Raw genomic sequence first — 23,522 nt, forward strand, 5'->3', positions numbered from 1 at the left:
ACCATTCAACCCACTACACGCATCTTTACAGTGAACAACTTCCAGTATGATCATGCCCAAGAGTGAAACTGAAAGGTTCTGGGAAGTAGGGAGGATGCTGTGTCTGTAAAGGCAAGAATTTAGGGTCTTTGTACAGTAAGTCCCCTACATATGAATGAGTTCCATTCCGAGAGTGCGTCTGGAAGTCCAGTTTGTTCCTAAGTTCAACAAAGTTAGCCTGGATACCCAACTAACACGATTGGCTATAAAGTACCATACTGTAATAGCTTTATAATACTTTTCACAAAACTAATACATAAAAAACAAACTCAAAAATAAAGAAAACATTTTTAATCTTACAGTACAGTCCCTTGAAAAGTACAGTCGTCCAGTACCACAGCTGGCACACAGGGGCTGGCATCGAGTGAACAGGCAAGAAGAGTTACTGACTGGAGGAGGGAGATGGTAGAGCTGAAGGATCATCATCAATAGGAGATGGAGGGCAAGCTGCAATTTCACTCATGCCTGACGATGGTGGCACAGGTTCTGGTTCCTTGCTGGATTCAGTTCTATCCACGCTCTTTAAAAAACGATCCAGGGATGTCTGGGTAGTAGCACGTTCACATCTTTGAAAGTTCGTATCTTGAAGGTTCATATGTAAGGTACTTACTGTACTATGACTTCAGCTCATTATGGCTGTGGGCCACCTGTGCCTACCAGACCCAGGATGATCAGCCTACAGACCATCAGCTCTGCATCCGACGGCTGCTCCCTCAACCCGTTTTCCTGTTCTTTTCTGCTCTGACCCACTGGCCTAATCGTCATTAACAGCTTCTGGTCATAGGGTGTACGCTTCTGATGTTTCTCCTCCTCCTTGTCTGTGGTTTGAATCTGAGATTTGCTCTAATCTTGCCATGACCCCAGGAGACAACATCCAGCCTAGCATCAGGCAGCCCTCAGCCCTCAGAGTGTTGCTACACCTCCCTGTCGTCCAAATTCATCACTAAGCATTTTGGAAATGGGTGAGCATTATTGAGAGTATCTTCCCTCGTTTTACACATTGATGTGAGGTGTCTAATTTGCATAACCCATCCCATCACTGCATCAGATGCTATAGCTTCCTGCCTCCCAGCATGATACTCTTACCTAAAACCTCTTCACATTCTGTTTTTCTAATGTTTTTATAATATCTTTTCTCCAAACAGTCTGCTCACACCACGTGGTACACTGTCATGGAGATGTCTTTATTTGGAAGAATGAAATCACATTCTTGGGAAAGGAGATTATTTTTTCTCTGAGTTCAGCTCTTACGTTCCTGTGCCTACTCTGAGCATGTCTGGTTGGGGCATCTCTTGCACTTATCTTGTACGTGGCTTCCTGATGTTGCTGTATCTCATTGGACTGTCTATTGCTGCCAACTACCTTTCCCGCACATGACAAAGCCCACTCTTGCTTAAGCTCTTTGGTGGTCCTGTGATGACCATAAGATAAAATTAAAAAGTTTTTCATGTAGAATAAGGTCCGACTCTAGCCTGCCTCTTTGGCTCTGTTTTCTGCATGATGTGAGCAGAGGCACAACGAACGAGCTCCTCCCCAGGCCACAAGCACGTTACCCCCTCGGGTTTTTGCTCAAACTGGTCCCTATGTGTGACATGTGCTGCCTCCGTCTTCTCCTTGAAGGACCTTATTAGTCCTTCAAGACCCATCGCATAGGTCACCCTTTCTCTGACCCCTTCTCTCACTCCTTGGGGCAGTAGTCTCTCCTCCCTCAGCACCGTATTTGTGCCTATATTATATCAAGTATGAAGTCGTATTAATAAATTATGGGTGGTCGTCCATTCAAAGACATGCTTGAGTACACTCGCTACATCAGGAATGGTGCACTGAAGTTACCTGAACATTCTAACGTCTTTCAGTAGTCAATGAGCCCCGTGGAGAAAATGATGGAGTCTGACTCTGGGGCCTCGCACAGTGACTACAAATTCTAAATAAGTACTTGGTGAATAGGTGAGTGAATAAATATGCAAATGAAGAGAGAGAGTGAATGTCACTGAAGGTTACTTTGGTCAATTCAGATACATTCTTAGGCTGTAGATGTCCAGGTCAACTTTCTTATGATTCTTTACACTCAAACATATCATTTGCTTAATATTATAAAATAAAACTAAGCCGGTATTCTAAGAGAAGCTACCTATTTGAAGCATAACTAACTACTTGAGAATGAAGGGAAGAGTATTAGCTTTTTGTCAGAAGTGATATCAATTCCTTTACCTTCAGCCTGTCTTGAGATCAATCTCTGTCTGCACATAAATTCCCTCTAAAAAGCAAAACCAGTGTCGGCTGGGCTCTTCAGTATTTCCCGGGGTGACTTGTCAACGTGACACATTATATACATTACGTCAGTGTGCCTTCTTGTCAACCTCGGATTTATCTGCTCTGTCCTCATGCATCATCCCTGGCAGAAAGGCAGCACAGCCTGCAAGTGTGTACTGGGGTGTTCTGTGACAAATGCAAGGGCATTGAAGACACATACCTTAGGTTGACACGGAATACCTGATTCAGAGTTTCATTATCACTAAAATAAAAGGGAAGAGGAGGTGAGCAGGAAGGGGAACGGTAATTCACAGCCTGGATGGCGTATTGGGCTTTCATGTTCTGCTTTACGGCAAGGCCAGCCTTTGAAGGCAACATTCTTCACTGTAACGCACTTGATTTTGACACCGCCCCTTGATGGATGCACGGCGAGAGCCATGAGTGCCCTGTTTCTCTGCCATCTATGTGGCTAGAATGAAGAGTAAGTTGTCCGTTTTTATGTCTCACACTTTATTAAGTGTGCCTCTGCGGATGTCCATCTGCAGAGCAAATTAACTGAAATGAATAAGAAAAGAATAGGTCTTTATTCAGGCAAAGCAATGAAATCAGAATCCCAGAAACACCAGACACCTGTCCCTCACTGACCTCATCGAGATAGTTAACAGGGTTTTAAAATATGATTGGGCTGGTGCACCATTCTCAGAGTCCTTCAGTTACATATCTGGAAACATTTACTACCTAGAGTGCGGTATATACTCAGGTGGACGAAGTTGGTTCTCATGTAGTGTACAGTTTTGGTTTCTTTCTTTTTTAACATTTGCTTTAATGAATGGAAAATATTTGATGTGTTAAAAGATAGGATATAAAAGGAAAGAAGATCCATGTTAAAAACAACTGGATTAAGAGTTGGCAGATGTTTATACACTAGATTTATGATGTTGGGCAAGTTACTTTACCTCTTTTTGTCAAGTTTCCTCATCTGTAAAATGACAGGGTTGGATACAGTCATAATAGCCCACCTGTATATAGCGTTTATTCTTTTCCTGGCACTGTTCTAAGTGCTTTTCATGTAATTTGTTGAATGCTCAGAGCATTCCTATGGAGTAGGATCTATTATCAATTCTCTTTTTTATAGCTGGAGAGAGAGAGAGGAAGGGGAAGAGAAGTAGCTTGTTCAAAGTCACACAGCTAGTAAGGGACAGAACTGAAATTTGCACTGGGGGATTCTGGCCTTAGGACCTATGTTCTTAATCCCTATCCTATACTCCTTTGAGCACTTCAGTGACTGTATTTTCACTGTTGTGTAGGAAGGGAAAATGTTATCTAAAAACTAGTACTTAATTTTGTATAAAATTCATTTTCTTGCCCAGAATTAGTAGGAAGTATACATTCATACACCAAGCCAGTATGAATCTGTGTCTAAGGTCTTTCATGAAACACTTTCTTGAAACTATGATGCATCATTGCAACAGAGAGGACAAAAATAGGACAGTGTGGCTGAACAGTCTCATCTCTAGTTAATCTTACAAAGAATTTCCATTTCTTAATGATTTTGGACTGATTCAGTCACAGTAGAAAAAATATTTTCTAGAGGTACTGATCATGAAGATTGAATGGAAAGCATAGAATGCCCACATATCTCTTGCATGTCAGTGTCTCTTGTATGGATTCTGTGGAAAAAATAAAAGCATATGTTTGGCTATGTTACCAAGAGCTGCACTTGGTCTGGCGTGGAGAGGATTCTAGAGTTATCTACTCATGATGATAACTGGGTGCTAAGAATGTGGCCACTGTGAAAACTTTAAAGTGATAGAAAAAAATGTTACTCACTAGTAGAATTTTTCTGAGCAAGCAGTGCTGTCTAGTAAGAAGTTTGTAACATAAGGACTCAAAAAAGCCAGATCTTCAATCCAGGATCCACCAGTTCATTGCTTCATGATCCTGGAAAAAGAAACATTTTATCCCTCAGGTTAGTCATCCATAAAAATGTGGTTAATAATAACTTATCTTAAACATCTTTATAATTAGTATGTGAGCATATTTTGTACACTGTAAGTGATTGCTGTGATTGTCATCACGTGTTCATCAGGCACCACCCGTGAAAGTGTGACACCCCCTTTTCCAGTGTTGAGCTTCACACTCTTTTTTTCTGTATCTTAAGGCTCGTGTGATAGTTTCCAGGTTTTTAATATTCTGATTAGAGACATGGTTTTAACAAACAACATATGCCCTAATAGAAGAGGGAACAAAATGAAATTAGGAAAAGGCTAATAGAAAAAAAATCAGAGGAATGAGAGAGTGGAGCGATCATCTTTTGATATTTCTAGCCCGTTCGATTCTATGATATTTTGGTGATACCACTTGGCCTGCATGTGGTTCCAATGAGGCTGTCAATCACAGGTTCTACCCTCCAGGAGGGTGGCCTTGTGACCCAGACACAGCCAATTGTTTTGTCCGTTGACCAAATGAATCAGAGTCCTTCCCTGGAATTCTATTGACCCCTAAAGAGAAAAGCTGTCTCTTCACTTTTGGATCAATAGATGGGACAAGATAAACATGGGACTCTCTGTGGCTCTGTCCACACCACACCCCCCCACCACACTACAAAAGAAATGTATCCGTGGTAGGAAGGAATGAGGCAGACACACAGCAGAGACAGGGGATGCAGAAAGCCTTCACAGACAACAAGGTTCTGATGTGGGACCAGTTGTCCCTGCAGCCCAGCCTACCTCTAATCTCCCCCCTCATCCATAGACACTTATCGAGTGCCTACTAGATCAAGGGCCAAACACTATTTAGGTTTTTGGGATTCAAAAGAGTTAAAAGCACTTACCTCATGGGGTTTACAATCTAGCAGGGAGAGGCAGACCATAAACATGATAATTAAGTAAATTACATCATGTGTTAGCTGGTGATAATCCTTTGGGGTGGGGGGAATAGAGGAAGGTAAAGAAATTAGCAAGGCTGGGGGAAGCTTTCAATTTAAATAAGAGTCAAGGTAGGTGTTTCAGCAAATACTGGAAACACTTGAAAGGGGATGGAGGCAGGCATCTGGGGGAAGAGTGGTCCGGGGAGATGAAACAGCAAGTGCTGCAACCAGCGGTGAGAGCGTGCCCGGTGTGGCCCAGTGACAAGGTACCCGGTGTGGCTGGAATTGATTGAGGGGAGAATTGAAAGAGAGAAGGTCAGAGAGGCAAAAGGGGGATAGATCCAGATGATGTGGGGCCATGCAGCCCTTGGGAGAGTTTTGTTTTTATCTTTGTGAAATGTGAAACCATTGCGAGGTTTTGAGTGGCAGAGTGAAATGATCCGGCTTATACATTTAAAGGATTTCTCGAGAAGGACTATGAAGGTGAACAACAGTGGAAGTAAAAAACTAATAAGGAAGTTATTACAATAATTCAGGGAAGGCATAATTACTGGTGACTCGGACACGGTTGTGAGAAGTGGTTGGATGACGGATCTGAATGCAGGGCCAGCAGCATTTCCCCAGGGATTGGATGGAAAAGGAAGGAAGGAAAGGGAAGGATCAATGATGATATCATGTTTTTCCCCTGAGCAACTAGCAAGTGGTACTGCTATCAGCTGAGGTGAGGAAGGCTGTGGCTGGAACAGGAGTTTGGTTTTGGACATGCTAAGAGTAAGGCATCTGTTAGATACGTGAGTGGCTATGATGGTAAGGAATTGGATATCTGAGTCTGGAGTTAGGAGAATGAGTCTCTGAGAGGAATGAATTTAGCATTTGATGACATGAAAATGGATGAGCTTGCCAAAGCAATACATGTAGGGAGAGAGGACAGGAGAACAGAGTCCTGGGGTCGTCCAAATTAAGAGGTCATGGAGCTGCAGGTTTCCTCTGAGAAGGAGTGAGCTGTGAAGTAGGAGGCAAGTGACCACAGTGGCTCAGAGAGGATGGAATAATCAGCTGTCATGTGGGGCAGTGTGGAAGCCACTGTTGACCTTGACTGAGACATTTCCTGGAAGTGGTTTTAGTGAAGTAGCCAGAGCAAAAGGTTGACTAAAGTGTACCTAAGAGATCATGGGAGGAGAGGGAGGCAGAGAGTGAGGATGGACAACTTTGTTGTAGATTTTTGCTGCAAAGGGAAACAAATAAGTCATCATTTGGCTGGTGACAAGGATTCAATATGAAAAGATTTCTTTTGTTTACTTTTTAAGACAAAAGAAATCATAGAATATTTTTAGGTCCATGGGGATGATCTAGAAGAAAGAAAAATTGGTGATACATGAGTGAGAAGGAAGAATTGCTGGATCTAGTTCCTTAAGCAGGAGAGAGAAGGATGGAATTGAGGGCATAAGCACAGAATGGTCTTATAAGGAAATATATAGTTCATCTCTAGTTTTATAAGAAAATAGATAGTAACAGGAAGGAGGGCAGAGTCTAGGGCAACAGATGCTGTTATGGTTTAGATATAGGAGTTTGCACTGTAGGGAAGTTCTCTTCACTATTACTTGAGCCAACAAATTTGACTTATGCCAGTTCTACTAGTTCCAGATATAACCAAGAGTCTCTTGAGAGAACAAGCAAGGGAAGTTAAATAATTTCCCCAAGGTCATAGAGTTCATGGTACAGCACAGTGTTAATGGAGCGGCAGTGGATTTAGCTGGATCTTGGAGCTTACTTTGGACCCCAAGTCTAACCTTACTCGAGCCTGTAAAGAGCTTCTTATTCATCATTCTTACAGTTGTTTGATGAGTGACTAACAGGCATTGCATGGTAAAAAGGAAACATGTGACAACATCAGTGAAGGAGAGCTACTTGGTGCATTGCTACATTATAGTAGGATTCCCTTAGGTCAGAAATATCTAGGGAGACGTCTTTGAAGAGTGACACCTAAGCCATACACAAAAATAAACTCAAAATGGATTAAACACCTAAATGTAAGACCGGACACTATAAATCTCTTAGAGGAAAACATAGGAAGAACATTCTTTGACATAAATCACAGTAAGATCTTTTTTGATCCACCTCCTAGAGTAATGGAAATAAAAACAAAAATAAACAAATGGGACCTAATGAAACTTCAAAGCTTTTGCACAGTAAAGGAAACTACAAACAAGATAAAAAGACAACCCTCAGAATGGGAGAAAATATTTGCAAACAAATCAACGGACAAAGGATTAATCTCCAAAATATTTAAACAAAACATGCAGCTCAGTATTAAAAAAACAAACAACCCAATCCAAAAATGGGCAGAAGACCTAAATAGACATTTCTCCAAAGACTATATACAGATGGCCAACAAACACATGAAAGGATGCTCAACATCACTATTTATTAGAGAAATGCAAATCAAAACTACCATGAGGTATCACCTCACACCAGTTAGAATGGGCGTCATCAGAAAATCTACAAACAACAAATGCTGGAGAGGGTGTGGAGAAAACGGAACCCTCTTGCACTGTTGGTGGGAATGTAAATGGATACAGCCACTATGGAGAACAGTATGGAGGTTCCTTAAAGAACTAAAAATAGAATTATCATATGACCCAGCAATCCCACTACTGGGCATATACCCAGAGAAAACCATAATTCAAAAAGACACATGCACCCCAGTGTTCATTGCAGCACTATTTACAATAGCCAAGACATGGAAGCAACCTAAATGCCCATCAACAGACAAATGGATAAAGAAGTTGTGGTACATATATACGATGGAATATTACTCAGCCATAAAAAGGAACGAAATTGGGTCATTTGTAGAGATGTGGATGGATCTAGAGACTGTCATACAGAGAGAAGTAAGCCAGAAAGAGAAAAACAAATATCGTATATTAATGCATATATGTGGAACCTAGAAAAATGGTATGGATGAACCAGTTTGCAGGGCAGAAATAGAGACACAGATGTAGAGAACAAACGTATGGACACCAAGGGGGGAACGTGATGGGGAAGGTGGTGGTGGTGGGATGAATTTGGAGATTGGGATTGACATGTATACACTAATCTGTCTAAAATAACTAATAAGAACCTGCTGTATAAAAAAATAAAAATAGATTTCAAAAAAAGAAAAAAATAGATTTGAAGAAAAATATTGATTATAAACAATAGTAATACATGCAACAAAAACTGTGACTATTGTAGGCAAATATCAGAAGTTTGCTGAGTACTGCCTTATAGCCTAACTAGTTTGGGACATTAGCCAAGTTAAAATCAACAAGTGCTATAAACCACTTTATGTTGTTCTTGTCAGATTTCACCACCAGGGCGATAGATGGTCTGTGTTTGGAATGTATACACAGCTGTGTAGAAAGGTTTGAATCAGCTTACAGCTTAAACCAACCCAAACAAGCCAAGTGGAGACTGAGTCCAGGTATGAACTCAGGAAGAGTGGACACCATCATGCTTTGAGAGTTACAGATCACTATCTACAACTTGGTCCTGAACTCGTGGCAAACATTCCTGGCAGCAAATGCAAAAACAATAAATGTTGTGTTCAACCATTAAAAAAAAAAAAAAGACACCTAAGCTGAGACTGAAAGGATGGGGAGGGATTAAGAAGGAAAAGGAGGGGCAGGGAAGCATTTGAGGCATTAAAAACAATATTGGCCATCGTGTGAGGGGGTAGTGAAGACCAGAGGACTGGGAAGAGACTCCAGAGGAACTTGACATGTGATGATCATCGAACACAGATGAAGCCAGATCACGGGGCTTCTAACTGTTATTTAAATACAAGTAGTTAATATATAAAATAGATAACCAACAAGGACCTACTGTATAGCACAGGGAATTATACTTAATATTTTGTAATAACCTATAAGGGAAAAGTATCTGAAAAAATATATATGTATAACTAAATCAATTTTCTCTACATTTGAAACTAACACAACATTGTAAATCAACTATACTTCAATCAATCAATACAAGTAGTGTCATGAGCACAAATACTGGGTGGGATGAGTGCATATTAATTTTGATTTTTTTATTTAAAATTTTTTAAAAATTTAATTTATTTTTTTATACAGCAGGTTCTTATTAGTCATCAGTTTTATACACATCAGTGTATACATGTCAATCCCAATCGCCCAATTCATCACACCACCACCCCCACCCCACCCGTGGATTTCCCCGCTTGATGTCCATAAGTTCTCTACATCTGTGTCTCAATTTCTTCCCTGCAAACCAGTTCATCTGTACCATTTTTCTAGGTTCCACATATATGCGTTAATATACAATATTTGTTTTTCTCTTTCTGACTTCTCTCTGTACGACAGTCTCTAGATCCATCCATGTCTCAACAAATGACCCAGTTTCATTCCTTTTTATGGCTGAGTAATATTCCATCGTATATATGTACCACAACTTCTTTATCCATTTGTCTGTTGATGGGCATTTAGGTTGCTTCCATGACCTGGCTATTGTAAACAGTGCTGCAGTGAACATTGGGGTGCATGTGTCTTTTTGAATTATGGTTTTCTCTGGGTATATGCCCAGTACTGGGATTGCTGGGTCATATGGTAATTCTATTTTTAGTTTTTTAAGGAACCTCTAAACTGTTCTCCATAGTAGCTGTATCCATTTACATTCCCACCAACAGTGCAAGAGGGTTCCCTGTTCTCCACACCCCCTCCAGCATTTGTTGTTTGTAGATTTTCTGATGATGCCCATTCTAACTGATGTGAGGTGATACCTCATTGTAGTTTTGATTTGCTTTTCTCTAATAATTAGTGATGTTGAGCAGCATTTCATGTGCTTCTTGACCATCTGTATGTCTTCTTTGGAGAAATGTCTATTTAGGTCTTCTGCCCATTTTTGGATTGGGTTGTTTGTTTTTTTAATATTGAGCTGTATGTGTTGTTTATATATTTTAGAGATTAATCCTTTGTCCATTGATTTGTTTGCAAATATTTTCTCCCATTCTGAGGGTTGTCTTTTCGTCTTGTTTATGGTTTCCTTTGCTGTGCAAAAGCTTTTAAGTTTCATTAGGTCCCAATTGTTTATTTTTGTTTTTATTACCATTACTCTAGGAGGTCTTGCTGTGATTTATGTCAAAAAGTGTTCTTCTGAAGTTTTCCTCTAAGAGTTTTATAGTGTCCAGTCTTACATTTAGGTCTCTAATCCATTTCAAGTTTATTTTTGTGTGTGGTGTTAGGGAATGTTCTAATTTCATTCTTTTACATGTAGCTGTCCAGTTTTCCCAGAATCACTTATTGAAGAGACTGTCTTTTCTCCATTGTATATCCTTGCCTCCTCTGTCATAGATTAGTTGACCATAGGTGCGTGGGTTTATCTCTGGGCTTTCTATCTTGTTCCATTGATGTATGTTTCTGTTTTTGTGGCAGTACCATATTGTCTTCATTACTGTAGCTTTGTGGTAGAGTCTGAAGTCAGGGAGTCTGATTGCTCCAGCTCTGTTTTTTTCCCTCAAGACTGCGTTGGCTATTTGGGGTCTTTTCTGTCTCCATACAAATTTTAAGATTTTTTTGTTCTAGTTCCATAAAAAATGCCATTGGTAATTTGATAGGGATTGCATTGAATCTGTAGAATGCTTTCAGAAGTATAGTCATTTTCACAATATTGCTTCTTCTAATCCAGGAACATGGTATATCTCTCGATCTGTTGTTATCATCTTTAATTTCTTTCATGAGTGTCTTACAGTTTTCTGCATACAGGTCTTTTGTCTCCCTAGGTAGGTTTATTCCTAGGTATTTTATTGTTTTTGTTGCAGTGGTAAATGGGAGGGTTTCCTTAATTTCTCTTTCAGATTTTTCATCATTAGTGTATAGGAATGCAAGAGATTTCTGTGCACTTATTTTGTATCCTGAAACTTTACCAAATTCATTGATTGGCTCTAGTAGTTTTCTGGTGGCATCTTTGGGATTCTCTATGTATAACATCATGTCATCTGAAAACAGTGACAGTTTTACTTCTTCTTTTCCAATTTGTATTCGTTTCATTTTCTTCTCTGACTGCCGTGGCTAGGACTTCCAAAACTATGTTGAATAATAGTGGTGAGTGTGGACATCCTTGTCTTGTTCCTGGTCTTAGAGGAAATGATTTCAGTTTTTCACCACTGAGAATGATGTTTGCTGTGGGTTTGTCGTATATGGCCTTTATTATGTTGAGGTAGGTTCCCTCTATGCCCACTTTCTGGAGAATTTTTATCATAAATGGGTGTTGAATTTTGTCAGTAGCTTTTTCTGCATCTATTGAGATGATCATATGGTTTTTATTCTTCAGTTTTTTAATATGGTGTATCACATTGATTAATTTGCATATATTGAAGAATCCTTGCATCCCTGGGATAAATCCCACTTGATCATGGTGTATGATCCTTTTAATGTGTTGTTGGATTCTGTTTGCTAGTATTTTGTGGAGGATTTTTGCATCTATATTCATCAGTGATATTGGACTGTAATTTTCTTTTTTTGTAGTATCTTTGTCTGGTTTTGGTATCAGGGTGATGGTGGCCACATAGAATGAGTTTGGGAGTGTTTCTTCTTCCACAATTTTTTGGAAGAGTTTGAGGAGGATGGGTGCTATCTCTTCTCTAAATGTTTGGTAGAATTCACCTGTGAAGCCGTCTGGTCCTGGACTTTGGTTTATCGGAATATCTTTTCACAATTTCAATTTCATTACTTGTGATTGGTCTGTTCATATTTTCTACTTCTTCCTGGTTCAGTCTTGGAAGAGTATACCTTTCTAAGAATTTGTCCATTTCTTCCAGGTTGTCCATTTTATTGCCATAGAGTTGCTTGTACTAGTCTCTTAGGATGCTTTGTATTTCTGCATTGTCTGTTGTAACTTCTCCCTTTTCATTTCTAATTTTATTGATTTGAGTCTTCTTCCTCTTTTTCTGATGAGTCTGGCTAATGTTTTATCAGTTTTGTTTATCTTCTCAAAGAACCAGCTTTTAGTTTTATTGATCTTTGCTATTGTTTTCTTTGTTTCTATTTCATTTATTTCTGCTCTGATCTTTTTGATTTCTTTCCTTTTGCTAACTTTGGGTTTTGTTTGTTCTTCTTTCTCTAATTCCTTTAGGTGTAAGGTTAGATTGTTTATTTGAGATTTTTCTTGCTTCTTGAGTTAGGCTTGTATAGCTATAAACTTTCCTCTTAGACCTGCTTTTGCTGCATCCCATAGGTTTTGGATCATCGTGTTTTCATTATCATTTTTCTCTAGGTATGTTTTCATTTCCGCTTTGATTTCTTCAGTGATCTCTTGGTTATTTAGTAACGTATTGTTTAGCCTCCATATGTTTTTGCTTTTTACTTTTTTTCTCCTGTAATTCATTTCTAATCTCATAGCATTCTGGTCAGAAAAGATGCTTGATATGATTTCAATTTTCTTAAATTTACTGAGGCTTGTTTTGTGACCCAAGATGTGATCTATCCTGGAGAATGTTCTGTGCGCACTTGAGAAGAAAGTGTAATCTGCTGTCTTTGGATGGAATGTCCTATAAATATCAGTTAAATCTATCTGGCCTATTGTGTCATTTAAAGCTTCTGTTTCCTTATTATTTTCGTTTTGGATAATCTGTCCACTGGTGTAAGTGAGGTGTTAAAGTCCCCCACTATTATTGCATTACTGTCGATTTCCTCTTTTACAGCTGTTAGCAGTTGCCTTATGTATTGAGGTGCTCCTATGTTGGGTGCATATATATTTATAACTGTTATATCTTCTTCTTGGATTGATCCCTTGATCATTATGTAGTGTCCTTCCTTGTCTCTTGTAACATTCTTTATTTTAAAGTCTATTTGATATGAGTATTGCTACTCCAGCTTTCTTTTGATTACCATTTGCATGGAATATCTTTTTCCATCCCCTCACTTTCAGTCTGTATGTGTCCCTAGGTCTGACGTGGGTCTCCTGTAGACAGCATATAGATAGGTCTTGTTTTTGTATCCATTCAGCAAGTCTGCATCTTTTGGTTGCAGCATTTATTCCATTCACGTTTAAGGTAATTATTGATATGTATGTTCTTATGACCATTTTCTTAATTGTTTTGTTTTTGTTTCTGTAGGTCCTTTTCTTCTCTTGTGTTTCCCACTTAGAGAAGTTACTTTAGCATTTGTTGTAGAGCTGGTTTGGTGGTGCTGAATTCTCTTAGCTTTTACTTGTCTGTAAAGCTTTTGATTTCTCCATCGAATCTGAATGAGATCCTTGCGGGGTAGAGTAATCTTGGTTGTAGTTTCTTCCCTTTCCTCACTTTAAGTATATCATGCCACACCCTTCTGGCTTGTAGAGTTTCTGCTGAGAAATCAGCTGTTAATCTTATGGGAGTTCCCTTTTATGTTATTTGTCATTTTTCCCATGCTGCTTTCAGTAATTTTTGTTTGTCTTTAATTTTTGCCAATCTGATTACTATGTGTCTCGGTGTGTTTCTCCTTGGATTTATCCTGTATGGGATTCTTTGTGCTTCCTGGACTTGTGTGGCTATTTCCTTTCCCATGTTATGGAAGTTTTCAACTATAATCTCTCCAAATATTTTCTCTGGCCCTTTCTCTCTCTCTCCTCCTTCTGTGAACCCTATAATGTGAATTTTGTTGCATTTAATGTTATCCCAGAGGGCTCTTAGGCTATCTTCAATTCCACAGTTCTGTCTTCCAGGTCACTTATCCATTCCTTTGCCTCAGTTATTCTGCTATTGATTCCTTCTAGTGTAGTTTTCACTTCAGTTATTGTATTGTTCATCTCTGTTTGTTTATTCTTTAATTCTTCTAGGTCTTTGTTAAACATTTCTTGCATCTTCTTGATCTTTGCCTCCATTCTTTTTCCGAGGTCATGGATCATCTTCACTATCATTATTCTGAATTCTTTTTCTGGAAGGTTGCCTAGCTCCACTTCATTTAGTTGTTTTTCTGGGGTTTTATCTTGTTCCTTCATCTGGTACATAGCCCTCTGCCTTTTCATCTTGTCTGTCTTTCTGTGAATGTGGTTTTTGTTCCACAGGCTGCAGGATTTTAGTTCTTCTTGCTTCTGCTGTCTGCCCTCTGGTGGATGAAGCTATCTATGGGGCTTGTGCAAGTTTCCTAATGGGAGGGACTGGTGATGAGTGCATATTTAAAACATTGATGATAATAAAAATATTTATGTGAGTTAAAATGCTTCCACATATACAATCTCATTTAGTTCTCACAGAGTAAATGATTTTTAATGCTTAAAATGTGCCATTTAAATTTATATGTTACAGTTAAGGAAACAACTCAAAGGGATTTGCTTGCCAAGATAGTACACCCAGTAAGTGGAGAGCAGCAGTCTAAATCCCAGCCTGTTTCCAAAACCCCTGTTCTTGCCACTAAACCAGGTTGTAGTACACGTCTAAACTGTGCAAAAATGACAGATGATTTGTGAATATAAGCTTTATAACACAACATAGAAATGTGTGAAATAATCTGAAAATCAGTGATAAATGGAAAAAGAAAATACAATCATGTGTTAAAATATTAGATATATATTTTGGTGGTAAATTTTTATTACAAATATAATTCTTTCTGTTTCCAAGATTTCTTCAACATATAAGAGCTTGAAGGTAATCATAGTTTGAAATATATATATATGTACTTTTGAAAATCAGTAGAAAGACCTACAGTTTAGGAGAGGAAGCTGAAAGATAATTTGTATTAGTAAATGCCTTACCCGAAAATAAAACATTCTCTGTCTTCAATTATATATATTTTGAAAGATGGAACTGGCTTGTTTTCTACTGTACTCTCTACTTATTCCAGTTTCTTTCAGAGAAAGAATTCTAAGTTCAGCCTTATCAATCATATTCTGAGTTACTGGGAGAGGAGAGAATACTGTGAGTCACTGTACTTGTATCCCTGTGTGTGAGATCCTCTCTATGTTATATGTGGCTGTAGATATGACAAATACAAACTGGGAGTATTTTTCAAGTATTCCTTAATTGCCTATTCTTTATTTTGTGGATTCATTTGAAGACTTGCTCTTAACAAAACTATATGCGTGGTGCTGTGGGGAATCAGATAATCCCTGTCCTCACTGGGATTATAACTAATTAATATAGACATAAAAATCAAACTACAATAATGTAAGACAATGTAATGATAATGAGTAGAACTTCTATTCATTGAGCAACCATACCAGACTATTTCCATATTTCTGTGTACTATCTCTAATCCTGTCAACAACACTGAATAGTAGAAATTCTTCTCAAAAATGAAGAAATAAAAGCCTTAGGCCATTAGACAGCTAGGCTATAGTTATGTGGTGAAAATGGCAAAGCTAGCACTAAACTGTCGTTCTATGAAGTAGAGACTTATAGATATATGCATACATATGTAAAGTGTATGTGTGTGTGTGCATATATATACACACAAAGTAGTTCTTCATGAAATAACCTTGGATGCTATTTCTGTCTATCTATGTATGTATCTATCTCCCTGCTTGGCAATAGAGACACAGACAAGTTCACAGCATAAATTAGTTTTTTATTTTCTAGCTCTTCAATGTAGTTTCTGATTTTGAATGTTTTCTTTTTATTTATAAAACTGTAGAAAATTAGAAATACATAAAAATGAAAGAGAAGAAAATACAAATTACCTGAGAGCTTGTCAGATACAGTCACCATTCATATTTTAGAATAATGTATTTGTCTTTATATGCTGGTGTCCATATAATTATGTTTTATATGCATATATTTTGTGGTTTAAAATCTTGGTCATGTTTATCTATAGAACCAGCATTTTATATATTGAAGTTCTTTTTCACTTAATGGTTTTTCATAAATTTTTTCAGTTATGAAATAAATTTTGAAGGCATCATTATAAAATTTTTATAATATCGCATGTTAAGGTGTTCCCACAATTTATGTACTCTTTTACTTTTGCTGGGTTTTATTTTTTTTAATTTTATATTGGAGTATAGTTGATTAACAATGTCGTGTTAGTTTCAAGTGTACAGAAAATTGACTTAGTTATACATATATATTTTTTCAGATTCTTTTCCCTTATGGGTTATTACAAAATATTGAGTATAATTCCCTGTGCTATACAGTAGGTATATGTTGTGTTAGTTTCAGGTGTACAGGAAAGTGATTCAGTTATATATATACATGTATCTATTCTTTTTCAAATTCTTTTCCCATTTAGGTTATTACAGAATATTGAGCATCATTCCCTGTGCTATGTAGCAGTGTGTACATGTCAATCCCAAACTCCATCTATCCTTCTACCCACCCTTCCCCCCTGGCGACCATAAGTTTCTTTTCTACATCTGTGACTCTATTTCTGTTTTCTAAATAAGTTCATTTGTATCACTTTTTAGATTCCACATATAAGTGATATCATATGATATTTGTCTCTGTCTGACTTACTTCACTTAGTAGGATAATCTCTAGGTCCATCCATGTTGCTGCAAATGTCATTATTTCATTCATTTTTATCGCTGAGTAATATTCCATTATATATATGTACCACATCTTCTTTATCCATTCATCTGTCGATGGACATTTAGGTTGCTTCCATGTCTTGGCTATTGTAAATAGTGCTGCAATGAACATTGGGATTCATGTATCTTTTTAAAGTATAGTTTTCTCTGGTTATATGCCCAGGACTGGGATTGCTGGATGATATGGTAGTTCTATTTTTAGTTTCTTAAGGAACTTCCATACTGTTCTCCATAACGGTTGTACCAATTTACATTACCACCAACAGTGTAGGAGGGTTCCCTTTTCTCCACACCCTCTCCAGATTTTTTGATTATGGCCATTCTTACTGGTGTGAGGTGATATCTCATTGTAGTTTTGATTTGCATTTTTCTAATAATTAGCAATGTTGAGCATCTTTTCATGTGCTCTTTGGCCATCTGTATGTCTTCTTTGGAGAAATGTCTTTATAGGTCTTCTGCCCATTTTTGGATTGGGTTGTTTTTTTGATATTGAGCCACATGAGCTGTTTGTATATTTTAGAAATTAATCCCTTGTTGGTCACATCATTTGCAAATATTTTATCCCATTCTGTAGGTTGTCTTTTCATTTTGAGTTTAATTAGGTCCCACTTGTTTGTTTTTGTTTTATTTCCATTACTGTAGGAGACGGATCCAAAAATGTATTGCTGCAATTTATGTCAAATTGTGTTCTTCCAATGTTTTCCTCTAAGAGTTGTATAGTATCAGGTCTTAGATTTCAGTCTTTAATACTTTTGAGTTCATTTTTTTGTATGGTGTTAAAGAATGTTCTAATTTCATTCTTTTATGTGTAGCTTGTCCAGTTTTCCCAGCACCATTTATTGAAGAGACTGTCTTTTCTCCATTGTATGATCTTGCCTTCTTTGTCATAGGTTAATTGACCATATGTTCATAGGTTTATTTCTGGGCTTCCTATCCTATTCCATTAATCATATGTCAGTTTTTGTGCCAGTACTGTACTGTTTGATTACTGTAGCCTTGTAGTATACTCTGAAATCAGGGAACATGATTCCTCCAGCTCCGTTCTTCTTTCTCAAGATTATTTTGGCTATTCAGGGTCTTTTGTGTTGCCATACAAATTAAACAATTTTTTATTCTAGTTCTGTGAAAAATGCCATTGGTAATTTGATAGGGATTGCACTGAATCTGTAGATTGCCTTGGGTAGTATAGTAATTTTGACAATATTGATTCTTCCAATCTAAGAATATGGTATATCTTTCCATGTGTTTGTGTCATTTTTGATTTCTTTCATCAGCATCTTATAGTTTTTGAAGTAAAGGTCTTTAGCCTCCTTAGGTAGGTTTATTCCTAGGTATTTTATTCTTTTTGATGAGATAGTAAATGGGTTGTTTCTTTAATTTCTCTTTCTGATTTTTTGTTGTTAGTGAATAGGAATGCAATAGATTTCTGTGTATAATTTTGTGTCATGCAACTTTACCAAATACACTGATGAGCCCTAGTGGTTTTCTGGTAGCATCTTTAGGATTTTCTGTGTATAGTATCATGCAATTTTTTGGAACAATTTCAGAAGCATAGGTGTTAACTCTTCTCTAAATGTTTGATAGAATTCACCTGTGAAGCCATCTGGTCCTGGACTTTGGTTTGTTGAAAGTTTTTAAATCACAGTTTCAATGTCAGCACTTGTGATTGGCCTGTTTATATTTTCTATTTCTTCCTGATTCAGTCTTGGGAGATTGTACCTATCTAAGAGTTTATCCATTTCTTCTAGGTTGTCCATTTTATCGGCATATAGTTTCTTCTGAACCTTTGTATTTCTATGGTATCTGCTGTAACTTCTCCTTTTTCATTTCTAATTTTATTGATTTGAGCCCTATCCCTGTTTTTCTTGATGAGTCAGGCTAATGGTTTATCAATTTTGTTTATCTCTTCAAAGAACCAGCTTTTAGTTTCATTGATCTTTCCTATTGTTTTCTTCATCTCTATTTCATTTATCCCTGCTCTGATTTTTTGATTTCTTTCCTTCTACTAACTTTGGGTTTTGTTTGTTCTTCATTCTCTAGTTGCTTTAGGTGTAAGGTTAGGTTGTTTGAGATTTTTCTTGTTTCCTGAGGTAAGATTTTATTGCTATAAACTTCCCTCTTAGAACTGCTTTTGTTGCATTCCACAGGTTTTGGGTCATCGTGTTTTCATGTCATTTGTTTCTAGGTAATTTTTGATTTCCTCTTTGATTTCTTCAATGATTCATTTGTTGTTTAGTAGCATATTGTTTAGCCTCCACGCGTTTGTGCTTTTTACGTTTTTTATTTTTTCCCTTGTAGTTGATTTCTAATCTCATAGTGTTGTGGTTGGAAAACATGCTTGGTATGATTTCAATTTTCTTAAATTTACCAAGGCTCACTTTGTGGCCCAGCATGTGATCTATCCTGGAGAATGTTCTATGTGCACTTGAGAAGAATGCATATTCTGCTGGTTTTGGATAGAATGCTCCATAAATATCAATTAAGTCCTGGTCTACTGTGTTATTTAAGTCCTATGTTTCCTTACTGTATTGATTTTCTGTCTGGATGATCTGTACATTGATGAAAGGTAGGTGTTTAAGTCCCCCACTATTATTGTGTTACTGCTGATTTCTCCTTCTATGGCTGTCAATGTTTACCTTATATATTGAGGTGCTCCTATGTGGGGTACATATATATTTACAATTGTTATGTCTTCTTTTTGGATTGATCCCTTGATCATTACATAATGTCCTTCTTTGTCTCTTGTAACAGGCTTTATTTTAAAGTCTATTTTGTCTTATATGAGTATTCCTACTCCAGCTTTCTTTTGATTTCCACTTGAATGGAATACCTTTTCCATCCGCCCACTTTCAGTCCATACCTGTCCCTAGATGTAAAGTGGGTCTCTTGTAGACAGCATATATACGGGTTTTGTTTTTTTATCCATTCAGCCAATTTATGTCTTTTGATTGGAGCTTTTAATCCATTTATATTTAAGGTAATTGTTGATATGTATGTTTTTACTGCCATTTTGTTCATTGTTTTGGATTTGTTTTTGTAGGTCTTTTTTTCCCCTTTCCTTTTCTGTTCTCTTGTGATTTGACAACTAACTTTAGTGTTGTGTTTGCATTCCTTTTTCCTTTTTGTGTGTGTATCTATTGTAGATTTTAGGTGTGCAGTTACCATGAGGTTTTCATATAGCAGTTTATATGTAAAGAAGATTGTTTAAATTGCTGGTCTTTTAATTTCAAATGCATTTCCAATATCCTGCATTTGTACTCTCCTCTTTTCATGATTGCTGGTTTTGATATCATATTTGTTTGTGGATGATTTCCTACCTTTACTGTATCTTTGCCTTTTCTGGTGAGCATTTCCATTAGTAGTTTTCTTATTTTTAGTTGTAGCCTTTTCTTTCCACCTAGAGAAGTTCCTTTAGCATATGTTGCAAAGCTGGCCTGGTGGTGCTTTTGCTTGTCTGCAAAGCTTTTAATTTCTCTGTTGGGTCTCTTAGCTTTTGGTTGTCTGTAAAGCTTTTGATTTCTCTATCAGGTCTGAGTGAGAGCCTTGCTGGGTAGGGTATTCTTTGTTGTAGAGCCTTCCTTTCATCACTTTAAATACATCATTCCACTCCCTTCTGGCCTGCAGAGTTTCTGCTGAGAAATCAGCTGATATACTTATAGTAATTCCTTTGTATGTTATTTGTTGCTTTTCTCTTGTTGCTTTTAATATTTTTTCTTTGACTTTAAATTTTTGTTAATTTTTTTTTTTTCTGGTACGCGGGCCTCTCACTGTTGTGGCCTCTCTGGTTGTGGAGCACAGGCTCCAGACGTGCAGGCTCAGTGGCCATGCCTCATGGGCCCAGCTGCTCTGCAGCATGTGGGATCTTCCTGGACTGGGGCACGAACCCATGTCCCCTGCATCAGCAGGCAGACTCTCAACTACTGTGCCACCAGGGAAGCCCAAATTTTTGTTAATTTGATTACTATGTTTCTCAACATGTTCTTCCTTGGGTTTATCCTGCCTGGGACTCTCTGTGATTCCTGGACTTGAGTGACTGTTTTCTTTCCCATGTTAGTGAAGTTTTTAGCTATGATCTCTTCAAACATTTTCTCAGGCCCTTTATCTCTCTCTTCTCCTTCTGAGACACCTATAATGTGAATGTTTGTGCATTTAATGTTGTCCCAGAGGTCTCTTAGACTGTTCTCATTTCTTTTCCTTCTTTATTTTGTTCCATGGCAGTGATTCCACCATTCTTTCTTCCAGCTCACTTACCTATTCTTCTGGCTCACTTATTCTGCTATTGATTCGTTCTAGTGTATTTTAAATTTTAGTTATTTTATTGTTCATCTCTGTGTGTTCTTTAGTTCTTCTAGGTCTTTGTTAAACATTTCTTGTATCTTCTCAATCTGTGTCTCCATTCTTTTTCTGAGATCTTGGATCATCTTTACTATAATTACTCTGAATTCTTTTTGGGTAGATTGCCTATCTCCACTTCAATTAGTCGTTGTTCTGGTTTATCTTGTTCCTTCATCTGGAATATTTTCCTCTGCGATGTCATTTTGTCTAAATTTCTGTGATTGTGGTTTCTGTTCTGCAGGCTGCAGGGTTGTAGTTCTTCTTGCTTCTGCTGTCTGCCCCCTTAGTGGATGAGGCTGATCTAGGAGGCTTGTGCAGGCTGCCTGGTGGGAGGGACTGGTTCCTGCCCACTGGTGGGTGGAGCTGAGTCTTTTCCCTCTGGTGGCAGGACCATGTCAAGGGGTGTGTTTAGTGGGCAGCTGTGTGCTCAGGAAGATTTTGAGCATCCCTTCTGCTGATGTGTGGGGTTTTGTTCCTGCCCTGTGGTTGTTTGGCCTGAGGCATCCCAGCACTGGAGCCTACAGGCTGTCGGGCGGGGCCAGGTCTTGGTGAGAAAATGGCAGCCTCCAAGAGGGCTCACCCCAATGAGTACTCCCCAGAACTACTGATGCCAGTGCTTTTGTCCCCACTCTGAGCCATAGCTACTCCCCACCTCTGCAGGAGACCCTCCAATACTAGCAGGTAGGTTTGGCCCTGGCTCTTATGCAGTCACTGCTTTTTCCTTGGGTCCTGGTGCACACCAGACCTTGTGTACACCCTTCAAGAGAGGACTTTCTGTGATCAAACCCCACTGGCCTTCAAAGCCAGATTCTCTGGGGGATCCTCCTCCCATTGCCAGACCTCCAGGCTGGGGAGCCTGATGTGGGGCTCAGAACTTTCACTCCTGTGGGAGAACTTCTGTGGTATAATTATTTTCCAGCTTGTGGGTCACCCACCTAGCAGGTATGGGATTTGATTTGATTGTGACTGTGTCCCTCCTAACATTTCACTGTGGCTTCTTCTTTGTCTTTGGCTGTAGGGGATCTTTTTTGGTAGGTTCCAGCATTTCTTTTGTCAGTGGTTGTTCAGTTGTGATTTTGTGTTTTCATAAGAAGCGGTGAGCTCACGTCCTTCTATTGCATCTTGTCTCAACTGTGTGCAGACCACTTTAAAACACTGCTTTACTGTGGGCTGTGAGAAGATTTCCGGTTCTCAGTAGGGGAAATACCCCCTATCAAAGCCATTCCTTTGTGCCCTGGATCTTTCTTGTCCTAATCATTGAAGTCCTTCTTCTCCAAACCCATCCAAAAATTCAGCTCAAACTTCCAGTCCTGTAGAGGAAATGCCTTTCTAATCAGCTCACCTCCAGGATCCAGGTCACAAAGATGATTTTAACATTTTTCACCTGGGAATGCCCTTAAATATTCAGTGTGTTCCAGAGATCAGTAGCATCAATATCCTGTGTTTTAGATTTTATTCTCTTTTAAGTAATTCTGCATGAAATACCCTTTTACAACAAATTTGGTTCACAACTGATTGTCTCTTTAAGAGTGTGTTTTGGGAAGAGACATGATTCTCTTAAAGTGTATGAATGCCTTTAAAAGTCTTAATGCAGATCACTAAATTGTACTGTGTTTAGGTATATTTAATCCTATCAGGGTGATTCAGGGACGCTCTCCTTAGGTCAGGGAATTTTGAACAGGATACTAAGCTTAGTACCCATCATCATAACTCCTAGTAGGTACCAAGGGCTCCGTTGGGCTTTGGCGATCATCCGAGATGAAAAGGCAGTTTTCCTCCCAGTCAGATGTGCTCAGGAGAGGTGCTGTGATTCTCCTCTCCTCCACTCATGCTCAGGGTCTGCCCTGATCCCCCATCCCAACTCCCAGTTAAAGCACCTCTTTCTTGATGAGGACTTGCTACATTTTGGTTATACATTCTGTTTCTTGGGTTATCAGACGTGGGTTGGAGCTTAACTCTTTGCTGCCTATTCATGGATAGGCTAACATTGAAAGCTTCTGCCTTTGTAAAGTGAGGATAATAATATCACTGACATCACATGAGTTTTGTTAGGATTAAATGACATAATGCACGTAAAGCAGTATTGTGTCTTACGCATAACAGACTTGTAGTAAGTGTCAGCTGTTATTACCCTGTTTTTGTGTGATAAGGACTGAAGTGTTAGTCTAATACTTATTCAGACCTGGAGCAGTTCTGGACCTTAATTCTCAATTATGGCTGAAGAGCCAAAGCAATTGTGGTGAGGAAATTAACATTAGTCTGTTCATGTCACAACAGATGGGAGGGATGGAGAGAAACTGTGCTAATATTAAGTGCCTTTTATTTATTTGTTTTGGGGGTCAGCCGTTGTTTCAACTGCTTTATATATATCAATTTTACCCTACAAGTCAGGTACTGATATTATTCCTATTTTGCAGATGAGAAAATGGGGCAAAGAGAAATGAAATCATTTGCTTAAAAATTTGCCAAGAGGAGTTAAATGTGACATTTCTCTGCTTGACATTTATAAACAGGTTCTTCATCAGTT

At 38.3% G+C, this 23,522-nt stretch overlaps 1 long non-coding RNA gene across 2 annotated transcripts in view; it reads right to left on the bottom strand.

Annotated features, from left to right (window-relative positions):
• Positions 1–315: 315 nt before the first annotated feature.
• Positions 316–23,522, bottom strand: part of LOC117309746 (uncharacterized) — a 181,405-nt gene continuing 158,198 nt past the window's right edge. For both annotated transcript variants that reach the window (XR_004524059.2, XR_012329806.1), the window contains exons 4-5: positions 4,123–4,233; positions 316–2,847 (exon numbers count right to left, since the gene is read on the bottom strand). This is a non-coding gene — a long non-coding RNA (uncharacterized lncRNA). The remainder of the gene's footprint in view (positions 2,848–4,122; positions 4,234–23,522) is intronic.

Source organism: Tursiops truncatus, chromosome 1, assembly GCF_011762595.2.
Source record: "Tursiops truncatus isolate mTurTru1 chromosome 1, mTurTru1.mat.Y, whole genome shotgun sequence".
NCBI lineage: Eukaryota > Metazoa > Chordata > Mammalia > Artiodactyla > Delphinidae > Tursiops > Tursiops truncatus.